At 41.5% G+C, this 11,731-nt stretch overlaps 1 long non-coding RNA gene across 1 annotated transcript; it reads left to right on the forward strand.

Moving 5' to 3' along the window:
• The first annotated feature begins 200 nt into the window (after positions 1 to 200).
• Positions 201 to 7,807, forward strand: LOC107195632. Its single transcript, XR_001516830.2, has 3 exons — positions 201 to 318; positions 5,851 to 5,951; positions 6,125 to 7,807. It is a non-coding gene; the product is annotated as an uncharacterized LOC107195632 (long non-coding RNA).
• The last annotated feature ends 3,924 nt before the right edge of the window (positions 7,808 to 11,731 follow it).

Consider the following 11,731-nt stretch of genomic DNA (forward strand, 5'->3'; position numbering starts at 1 on the left):
CCATGCATTAATGAGAATGTACTCTGCTTGCTTATGTATGTATGTATGTATGTATGTATGTATGTATTTTTATTTAGAGTGATCTGTCTTTAGCAGGTAGATAAGAATAGGTTTTTCTTTTGTTTTCCAGTAGGTGGAGCCCAAGCCTCCTGACCTCCGCTTTGTGGCAAAAAGAAAAAAAAAAAAAAAAAGCCCTTAATTCCCGGGGGAGGTTTGTGTCTCCTGTGACCAGGTGATATGGATTCCAGGGCTCCACCCCCATGGAAAAATGTGAAGGATGATGGGAGTCCAAGCCTCTGAAGAACCCCCGAAGTCCTGGTACTGCCCCAGAAGCCAGATGAGTGCTGTGCTGCTTCCTCCCGCATCAGCCTGGATGGGTGGGGGTGGGGTGGAGAGGCTGCCAGTATGTCTGTGGCTGTTTTCTTTCCTGTTATGCTGGCTGCCAAGCTTTAGCTTTCTTACTTCTATATCTTTACCACTGTCACTGGGACCAGCCATAGTGTGTGTCTTAGTTCCCGTGGTACTCATTGCTACAGTTTACCCGGGGGTCGGGGGCGGGGGGCGCTGCTAGCTATAGTGGAGTGAGGGAAGGCGGCCAGGCTCCATGACTCAGCTTTCTGCCCGGCAATGCGGTTGCTAAATCATAGCTGTCACCCTTCTGTATTCTGTCTCTGCCCTGTTCACTGGGCCCTGCCACGTGGAATATGCTGCTCATTCAGGCAAGACTGTTTGGGGCTATAGAGAGTGAAAGCAGCCACCTAATTACCCCCCCCACCCCCACCCCCACATAGCACTGGGCTATGTCCATAGCACTGGTCCGCACTCCTCTCTCTTTCCACCTCTCTTGCTTGCCCAATTTGCCAACCTTCAGATGTTCTGATGTGCAGATCTCTCAGATGTGTTTGTGTGCTAGGCTGGGTGTTTTCTGTTGGATTGTAGCTGTTCAGTTTATTACAATTTCAAGGGGAGAGATTAAGCGGACCCCTCATGCTGCTATGCTTCTGACATCACTCTACACATCTTCTTTATCCAATCATCTATTGAACAATTGGGTTGGTTCCATATCTTGGCTATTGCAAATTACGTTGCAATGAACATAGAGGTGCATATATCTTTTTGAATTAGTGTTTTGGATTTCTTTGGATAAACACGCAGAAATAGAATCGCTGTGTCATATGGCAGCTTTATTTTAAATATTTTTTAGGAATCTCCATATTGTTTTTCATAGAGGCAGCACCAATTCACAATCTCACCAACAGTGTACAAGGATTCCCTTTCTCCACATCCTCACTAGTGCTTGTTATTTGTTGATATTTTGATGCTAACCAGTCTAACATACATGAGGTGATATTTCATTGTGGTTTTGATTTGCATTTCCCTGATGATTAATGAGGTTGAGAATCTTTTCATATGTTTGTTGGCCATATCTGCATGCCTCCTTTGGAAAAATGTCTATCCAGGTCCTCTGCCCATTTTTTAATCTGATTGTTTGGGAATTTTTTTGGGGGGGGGCGGTGGAGGGTGTTCCTTATCTATTTTGGATATTAACCCCTTATTGGATATATCATTAGCAAATATCTTCTCCCATTCAATAGGCTGTTTTTTCATTTTGTTGATGGTTTCCTTTGCTGTGCAAAAACTTTTAGTTTGATGGAGTTCCATTTGTTTATTTTTTCTTTTGTTTCCTTTGCCTGAGGAGACATTTCTAGAAAGGTATTGCTATGATATGTGTCAGAGTCTACAGCCTGTGTTTTCTTCTAGGAGTTTTATGGTTTCAGGACTTACATTTAAGCCTTTAATCCACTTTGATCCAGTTTCATTTTTTTTGCATGTATCTGTCAAGTTTTTCCAACGCCATTTATTAGACTATCTTTATCCCATTGTATATCCTTGCCTCCTTTCTAGTAGATTAATTGACCATATAAATGTGAATTTATTTCTGGGTTTTCTATTCTGTTCCATTGATCTATGTGTCTGTTTTTATGCTGGTACCATGCTGTTTTGATTATTATAGCCTTACAGTATAGTTTGATATCAGATAGTATGATGCCTCCAATTTTGTCCTTCTTTCTCAAGATTGCTGTGGCTATTTGGAGTCTTTTATTTTTCCATATAAATTTTAGGAATATTCATTCTAGTTCTGCAAACAATGCCACTGGCATTTTGGTAGGGATTGCATTGGTTCTATAGACTTCTTTGGATAGTATGGATATTTTAACGATGTTAATTCTTCCTATCTATAAGCACGATATATGCTTCTATTTATTTGTATCTTCTTCAATTTCTTTCTTTAATGTTTTATAGTTTTCCAAGGACAGGTCTTTTACTTGCTTGGTAAAATTTTTTCCTAGGTTTGATGCAATTGTAAATGAGATTGTGTTCTTAATTTCTCTTTCTGATAGTTTGTTATTGGTATATAAAAATGCAACTGATTTCTAAAAATTAATTTCACATCTTACTACTTTACTAAATTCATTTATCAGTGCTAATGGTTTTCTGGTGGAATCTTTAAGGTTCTCTCCATTTAGTATAATGCCATTTGCAAATAATGACAGTTTTACTTCTTCCTTTCTACCTAGATGGCTTTATTTCTTTTTCTTGTTTGATTGCTGTGGCTAGGACTTCCAATACAATGTTGAATACAAGTGGTGAAAGTGGACATCCTTGTCCTGTTCTTGATCTTTAGAAAAACATTTTTAGTTTTTCCCCATTGAGTATGATGTTAGCTGTGGGTTTGCCATATATGGCCTTTATTATGTTAAGGTATGTCCCCTCTATTCCCAATTTGCTGAGAGTTTTTTTTTTTTTTAATCATACATGGATGCTAGATTTTGTCAAAGGCTTTTCCTACATCTATTGATATGATCAGATAATTTTAATTTTCCAATTTGTTAACGTGGCATATTACATTAATTGATTTGTGAATATTGAACCAAACTTGCATCCCAGAAATAAATCCCACTTCATTATGATGTGATCTTTTCAACATATTGCTGAATTGGGTTTGCTAATATTTTGTTAAGAATTTTTGCATCTATGTTCTTCAGGGTTATTGGCCTATAATTTTCTTTTTTTCTCTTTCTTTTCTTTCTTTCCTTCTTTCTTTCTTTCTTTTTTTTTTTTTTTTTGTAGTGTCTTTGTCTAGTTTTGGAATCAAGGTAATGCTGGCCTTGTAAAATGAGCTTGTGAGCCTTCCCTCCTCTTCAATTATTTTGGAATAATTTGAAAAGGATAGGTGTTAATTCTTCTTTGAATGTTTGGTAAAATTCACCTGTGAAGCCATCTGGGTCAGGACTTTATTGAAAATATTTGATTACTGATTTGATTTCATTAGTAGTGGGTTTGTTTAGGTTTTCTACTGCTTCATGATTTAGTCTTGGAAGATTGTATGTTTCTAGGAATTTATCCATTTCTCCCACAGGGTCAGGACTTTATTGAAAATATTTGATTACTGATTTGATTTCATTAGTAGTGGGTTTGTTTAGGTTTTCTACTGCTTCATGATTTAGTCTTGGAAGATTGTATGTTTCTAGGAATTTATCCATTTCTCCCACATTGTTCAATTTCTCAGCATATAATCGTTCATAGTTTTAAAAATGTAATTCTTTGTATTTCTGTGGTGTCTGTTATCATTTCTCTTTCATTTCTGATTTTATTTATTTGGGTCCTCTCTTTTTCTCTTGATGAGTCTGGTTAAAGGTTGACTAATTTTGTTCATCTTTTCAAAGAACCAAATCTTAGTTTCATTGATCTTTTGTATTTTTTTTAGACTCTATTTCATTTATTTCCACACCATTCGTTATTTTTTTTTTCTTCTACTCACTTTGGGCTTTGTTTGTTCTTCTTTTTCTAGTTCCTTTAGGTTTAAGTTTAGCTCGTTTATTTGATATTTTTCTTATTTGTTGAGGTAGGTCTATACTGCTATGCATTTCCCTCTTAGAACTGCTTTATCTGTGTCCCATAGATTTTGGATCACTGTGTTTTTATTTTAATTTGTCTCAAGGTATCTTTTGATTTCTTCTTTGATCTTATTTTAACCCATTTGTTGTTTTAGTAGCATGCTATTTAGCCTAAATGTGTTTCTGTGTTTTTCAGTTTTTTTCTTGTAATTGATTTTTAGTTTCATACATTGTGGTCAGAGAAGGTCCTTGACATGATTCCAATATTCTTAAACTTATTGAGATTTGTTTTGTGGCCTAATATGTGGTCTATCCTGAAAAATGTTCCATGTGCACTTAGTAGAGTGGCTTTATGGAGTAAGTGCCCTGTGGGGCCTAGTGGTGCAGTATTCCTGGTCACCTGAGCTGGGTACTCCAGGGGTGGCCCTTGAATGGGATGTGTGTGATTCCTTTTGTAGTTCTGCCTTGATTGCTGTTGGCACATCAGTGGGAGAGATTAACCCTGAGGCTGACGGGTTGTGAGGCCTGGCTGTGATTTCAGTGGATGAGCTGTTGTGCATGGGGTGACCCCACAGAATGACATTCACTTTAGCAGGGCTCTAGTGCCTGCCAACTCCACTGTGTGGGTGTGTTAATTGTGGAGTTGGGTGGGTGGTACTCTGGTGTGATCTGAAGCTGTCCGCTGGGTGTGTTGGTTCTGAGGCCTCTTGTGGGGGCACTCCAATGCAAACCAAGATCAGCTTCTGCCTGTGCTTGGCCTGGTGCCATTTGGTAGAAGCTACAAAGCGACCTACAGGTGGTTGCTGCTTGCGCTGGGCTTGGAGTTTCCTGGGAGAGCCTAAGCTATGAACTGAGGCCAGCTATCACTCGTTCAGGGCCCGGGGCCATTTAGCAAGAGGTAGGGGCAAACCAAGGCCAGATGCTGCTTGTTTAAGTTTGTGAACCTTTGAGAGATTTTAGGAAAGTCCATAGTGTGAGCTGAGGCCGGCCATTTCAGTGGCACTGCCTGCTGAAAAAGACTCCAGCTGGTGGGCAAGAACACCTCTTATTCTTCTCCTTACTGACCTTGTTTACTGCCATTTCCTCCACTAGAATAAAAGGTTCAGGAGAGCAAAGATTTTTGTCTCGGTGCAAGGATTTAAAAATTATTTTCTTTAATGTTTTTAAAGCTTACATAGTTTCTGGTCCACAGTAGGTGCTCAACAATTTACTTGGTGGCCATGGAGGGCAGTTCCTTGTGCCAGGATGGCTAGCTCCTGTGTGGCATCCTGTTGTTTTTTGGAGTCTGGAAGGTGAGGGTGACAGCAGCCAGGCCTGGGTCCCAAGTCTGGGTGCTCAACTCCAGTTGCCTTGCCCTCTTCTAATTTCTGAAACCCCTTTGCTGTGCAGCCCCCGCACCTGCCCATGAGCCTCCTATTTACCCTCAATATACTTATTACACACGTATTTGCACAAATGTTCCCCACGTCTGTTGGTCATTTGACTTTGCTGGTAGTTATACATAAAAATCAATTTTGCTTAAACTTTATGAGGTCAAATTTATTTGATTTTCCCTTTTAGGTTTTGGGTTTTTTTTGGTTTTTTTTTAATTCTTTACGAAGCTCTCCACTCTGAAACTAAAGAATAAAAATGATTCATCCATGTTTCTACGAGTACTTTCATGGCTTCAGTTTTATAGTTCGTGCTGTCCGAAGATCCTTGCAGGGGTTTCCAAGCTCGCCTTGTGGAGTATGGGAACTGCTAGTGCAGCTCTGAGAAGCCTGGGCAGGTGCACTGTCTTGCTCACATCTTTGGGAAATTTTCCATGTCCCCTCCAGGGCTTGGAAGCAGCAAGCACCGCCATGAGGGACATGTGGGGAGACTGTCCCCTTCCCAGCAGCCATCCCTGGTGGAGAATGATGATCCTTAGGATCTCCTGAAAAAAATTTCCAAGTCTACCTTTTGCTTTCAGGGTCCCCTCAAGAAGGCCAAGGAACTCCAAGGGAAATGTCTGGGTTTGCGCCAGATGCCTTCCACCTGGCTAATGACTTGATCTGAGAGATGTGATCCTAGGTGGGTCAGGAGGAGGTCAGGTGGCCTGGACAGGGGTGGGGTGGGGCAGGGGAGGGTGGGAGGTGAGCGCTGGACTGTGGGTGATCTGGCTCCATTCTGCTTACCTTTGCGCAGTTTATCATTTGACACCTGATGGCTGCTTTTATATATTTTCTTTTCCTTCTGGCACTCAGGCAAAATATGCAAGGAATGAGATTTGACTGATGTTCGGGAAGCAGAGTTCCAGGTAGCTGCAGGACCAGCAAGATCATGCTCGCTGTGCCAGGGCATTTGGCGCTTCCTCCACTCGCAAGAAATTAGATCTGCATAGTTGTGGGTTGTAAGGCTGGTGCTGAGCTCTGGAAATGGGGCGAGGTGTTGCAGGCAGGTCGACCAGCCTATGCTGGTGCCCCTTGGCCCATGGGTCTGACTTGGACTGCTGTGAGGAACAGGAGATGTTGTCTGAGCCTGACGCCATCCTTTGTGGTCCCTGTGTTTGTACTTTCCATTCTCAATTTTTCTGAGTCTCTCCTGGAACTGAGGACTGGATGTATGGTGAAGGCACCATAGCTCTCCAGCTGTCCCACGTGTATCTTGGTCATTGGAACTTTAAGATTGTTATAAGTCCCCTCTCTGGAGCTGGGGACAAGTCTTGGGTGGCCTAGAAGAGGAGGCATGTGGAGGTTGTTTCCTGCACTCCACGTCTAATGATGGGAACTGAGATGACCCGGGCCCACAAGACCACCAGCAATGTGCTCTTGTTATCTTGGAGACCCATATCCATCCTGAAGCCATATTTGTCAATGGTGCCGCATTACCCTATGATAATTTTTAGTTTTTTTGTTTGTTTGTTTGTTTTCCGAGCTCTGTGCGAAATGGTCCTGGGAGCATTCAGGTCGTGGAGCCTGAGGCAGACTTTGGAGGCCATCTACAAGAACGGGATTGTCCAGGTGGTGGCTCTGTGAGGGTGGGGATCGACTGCCGGAAGATAGGACCAGCAACTATGTGGGGAAGTGGCCACTTCCATCCCCTCCTCATCTGGTCTCTCACTGCTGAGAAATTTGTGGTTCCACCAACACATGAAGGTTCCCTCCACTTAAGATAATTCACCCACAATGTTGTAGGCAAACTAAGAAGGAGGATGCTAAGGGCCTGGCCATAGTCCCACATGGGATCCAATAGTCTTAGGTGCCTAACAAAGTTTTCTATCTCTTAGAATAGTGGACTGGCATTGGCCATCCTGAGAGGGTCAAGGAGGAGATTCTAAGCCTGGCAGTGGTCCTGCAGTGTCTATGGTTGTCAGAGGCTCCTCCAGGGAATTTTAAGTCTCATTCCAGAGATAGGGAACAGCCTCTGCAGGCTCAGGCCTTGGAGGACACCCCAAGTTGAGAAATAGGACCACTGGTAAACTGGAACAAGGTCCGGTTTCCAGTCTGGTGGCAGTGCACCTTCACCTCCCTGCTATTTGGATCCTTTCCAGTGATGATTGCACTATTTGCGTGTCACCTGGAGGCTGTCCCACAAGGTCAACCAGATTTCCAAATGGCAGTTGGGAGGAAGGAAAAAGTGAAATGTCTGAAGAATTTTTCTGCTATAATTGACATTTGGTATGAAGTAAACATAAGCAAGACGAGAAATCCTGATGTTTATGGTAATAACAATTACCGTTTTCCTTGTTACTCATCATTATTGTAATTATTACTATTGTTTGCAGCTAATTATAAAAACACTGAATAAAATGTCTCTTCACAGAGTAACTGACTGAAGACTATGGAAGAGTTTCCTTATGTCTAATTTCTTAAATCCCCTTGTGAGCCAGGGAACTCACCCCAACCCTTGAAGGCCTGATAACAATCTGCAACAGCCATCCCAGAAAGCCAGACCACAACTTCTGCTGCGATGTGCCCCAAACAGTCAAGGACTTGGTCAATGACTGACAGCTTCCTCATTTTTAATCTTTTTTAAATTTTAATCATTTAAAAATTTTGATTTTGAACCAAACAGGGGAAAGCCAAATATGTTTCCCTAAGCAATCAGGTAGAATGCCCTTCTTCTAGTCAGCCCACCTCCTAGTCAGTTCACCTCCAGCTTCCCCACATAACAACCTCTGATCAGAAAATGACTTTCTTTTTTCTAACCCAAAGCTTCCCACTCTTCTGCCTGCCTTTGAGTCTCTGCCAAAAGCAAATGATCATGGCTGACTCCTTTGCTATATAAGGCAAGCTCTAAATAACTAGTGCTTGTTCTCATTTGGGTGGTCTGTGTTTACCTCCACAGAAGCTAGAGTAGAGTGAGAACCAAACACTCAGGATAATATATGTTTACTGTGTTAATTCTTTTTTAAAAATGTATTTATTCATCACGCAATTTTAAAAATTGAGATCTAATTCACATATCATAAAAATCACCCTTTTAAAAGTGTACGGTTCAGCGATTTATAGTCTGTTCACAACTTGTTCAACCACCATCATTATTTAATTCCAGAACATTTTCATTACCTTTAAAGAAACCCAGTGTCCATTAAACAGTCACTACTCCTCCACCCTCCCCACCAGCCCTTGGCAACTGCCAATGTGCTTTCAGATTTGCCTGTTCTGAATAGAATCATACAATATGTGGCATTCACGTCTGGCTTTTTACACTTAACATCATGTTTTCAAGGCTCATCCATGTGTCAGTGATTCATTCCTTTTTTCTGGCTTAAGAATATTCCATTCTAAGCTATAAGATTTTGTGTGTGGGTGTGTGTGGGTGTGTATTCACATGCTACCAAAGTACTTTCTTTAAAGATAATTTTTAAATTTTTCAGTTACAGTTGGCATACAATATTATATTGGTTTCAGGTGTACAACATGGTGATTAGACATATATAACTTAGAAAGTGATCACCGTGATAAATCTAGTACTCATCTGACATACAATAATATTACAGTATTATTGACTATATTCCTTATGCTAGTCCTTTTTTATTATTTGTGGAAAATACACATAAAATTTGTCATTTTAACTATTTGAAGTGTACTGTTCACTAGCATTAACTACTGCCTTCCTGCCTGGCCTTGAATTGCCCTACCCACCTGGAACCACCAACAAGCTGAGAGGGCACCAGCCCAGCCATGCCACCCTTCCTCAAAACCTTTCACACCATCTGTGGGTGCGCCCCCACGGTGGCAAAAAGGGGAGCTGCTGAGAAAGAAAGACTCTGGCGAAGACTGCAGCCCCATTAAGAAGGACCGATGAGAATCTAAGATGTCTTCTTTCCTACCTCCCTTCCTTGCCTCCCTTTTTTTATATCCGTCCACAGATTCCAAATGCATGGTTAATATTATCTGAGTCACAAAAATCATCTCTATATTATCCAGGCATGTTCAAACACATTCATGTCATTTAATTAACATAAACGTAACCTGCTATTAAAGGCCTGAAGAATTAGTTATGCTTGCTGGGTCCATTGCTTCCATCACTAACATCTGCAGGGGAAATCTCCTACGGAGCTTTCTCCTCGCTAACATTTTGACACTTCTAGAGGAGAGTGTAGGGAGCTAAAGCTCCCCAAATTCAAAAGAGTGCATGGTTTATCTCGGGAGGCCTGCTTGCATAAAAAAGAAAAGGCTGGTTCTGTGGAATTTCAGGAAGAAGAAGATTAAGTATAGCCTAAGGGAGTGTCGAAGGGAGTGTTAATTGAAGTGTCAATTGCACCTCGATCTTCAGGATGTTACTTTTGTGTTGTTTTGGGATACACAGAGGAACAGATTGTGTTTAAAAGGAGGAGAAGAAATAAACTCGGAGAGACAGTTGTGAGATCTGTTCTCCCTCCTGCACCCTGTCTGTCTTCTCTTTTTTCTCAGTCCCCGCTCCCCCATTCAGGTACCCGGTTTGACTTGGTCGGCTGGCTTCCGACAGGAGAGGTCAAATCTGGACTTAGGTTTCCAAGTAGCAACTGCTTTCATTTATGAAGTATAAATCAGAGGTGACATCAATTAGCATCATTGTTACATGCAGTCATTGCTGACATACTACATATTCTACTGATGCAGAGTGAAAAGTGACCCAGATTCACATACACCAGGGCTGAGTGACTCTCCCCCATGAGTCAGCCGAGGATGAGATTGCATTTCCCATATCACCAAGTTTATCATTAGTTAAACGATTATTCTCACACAGCAGCCCCCGGACTGTGCATGGATTATTTGGAGAATATCAGATCTGCGACCTTGTAAGAATTACGTTAGTCTTACAAGTGCACAGACTTTATCCATCAGCAAAAGTATTCTAAAATCAAAAGTTGTATTGCCAAATAGAATGATTACATGTTTGTTTTGACGGCATCATCACGAATCTACAGATAAGATGGGTAGACCGATATTTTAACATGCAGGCAGGAAGGATGTGGACCTAGATGGCTCCTGCTGACTTCATATGACTGTGTGATTTAAAATGGCAGGTGGATCAGTAAAGTGGCAGGTCAGTGACACTGTCACAACTATTTTAGGACTTGTAAATATTTGTATGAGCCTGTTCCAAAACCTTAACATATAAATCACCTTAACAAGAAATCACTCTGATAGTGTCTGGGTCCCTAATAAACCTCTCAGAAGTCAAATAAGTTATATAATGTGTTATTTGCATATATTTTAAGAAGATGTTTCCAAAGATAAAAGCATACTAATGATGGCTATATTACTATGACATAATGAAAAAGCAGAGTTTCCCAAAGTGGCTATTTAGTATTTACTAAATGCACTGAAAGAGCTTTAAAAATATATATGAATTATTATGCCTCACCCTTCACTGGATTAGAATCCACAGTGAGAGAAGGGCCAAGAGATTTGTTATTTTAAAAACTCTCCAGGTGATTCTGACACCACCCAGCTTTGGAAAGCAATGCTGAGATCATCACGTTCCCAACTTCATTGTGCATTAGAATCACCTGGGGTGTTATACTGAATATTCTGTGTCACACAGTTTGGAATGGGGCTTGAGATTCTGCATGTCCACAAGTTCCCAGTGGGGCTGACCTTGCTGATCCTCAGACCACACTCTGAGTAGCAGGTTGTAGAGTCCCTGTCTAGGTGCATATCTACCTGCCTGCCACCTTTGTGGTTGTGTTGGGCCCAGGTATAAACTGCAGGGTACACCTTCTACCCCTTCAGTCCTTTCCTCCTCCCACTGCACCCAAATCTCTACTGGTGCTTAGACTTGTGTTCAAAGGAGGACTCAGCTCAGGGTTGGACCCTCCCTGTTGCTTCCTCCACTGTCCTTTGCAGGACCAGCATCAAAAGGAACTGAAAGTACATCACTTGTGATAGGTTTACCTGGTGTAAAAGGTTTAGGGAGACAAAGATCATGATAAAAATCTGGAAATGTTCTGTACCACTGTTATTGAGCTACAAAATAGTAGTGGTGTGGAGAGGAGACACAATAATATACAACATTATAAATGAGTACCTGCTCTTCTCTAACACATGAATCAGGGAGAGACAGCCATCCTTTCTCACTAAAGCTCCAGAAGAATAGAAACATCATTAAGCATATCAGCTCCTACAGGATAGGCCTAGTGAAAGGCCATTTTCAGCTGGTTTAAGAGGCCACTTGTGATCTGTTGGAAGCCACCATCCCAAGCACAGAATGGATACTAAAGGTGGTCTACTTTGCTTGTGGTGGCCGGTTCAGCTCCCTAGATCCTGAGCTTCTCTCGATTCTCAATAAAAATGCTTGTTAGTCGAATACAGATCACTAATGTGGATATGGAAGCAAAAAAAGAAAGGAAGGAAGGAAGGAAGGAAGGGAGGAAGGGAGGG

This window comes from Pteropus alecto, unplaced genomic scaffold (genome assembly GCF_000325575.1).
Source record: "Pteropus alecto unplaced genomic scaffold, ASM32557v1 scaffold124, whole genome shotgun sequence".
Lineage (NCBI taxonomy): Eukaryota > Metazoa > Chordata > Mammalia > Chiroptera > Pteropodidae > Pteropus > Pteropus alecto.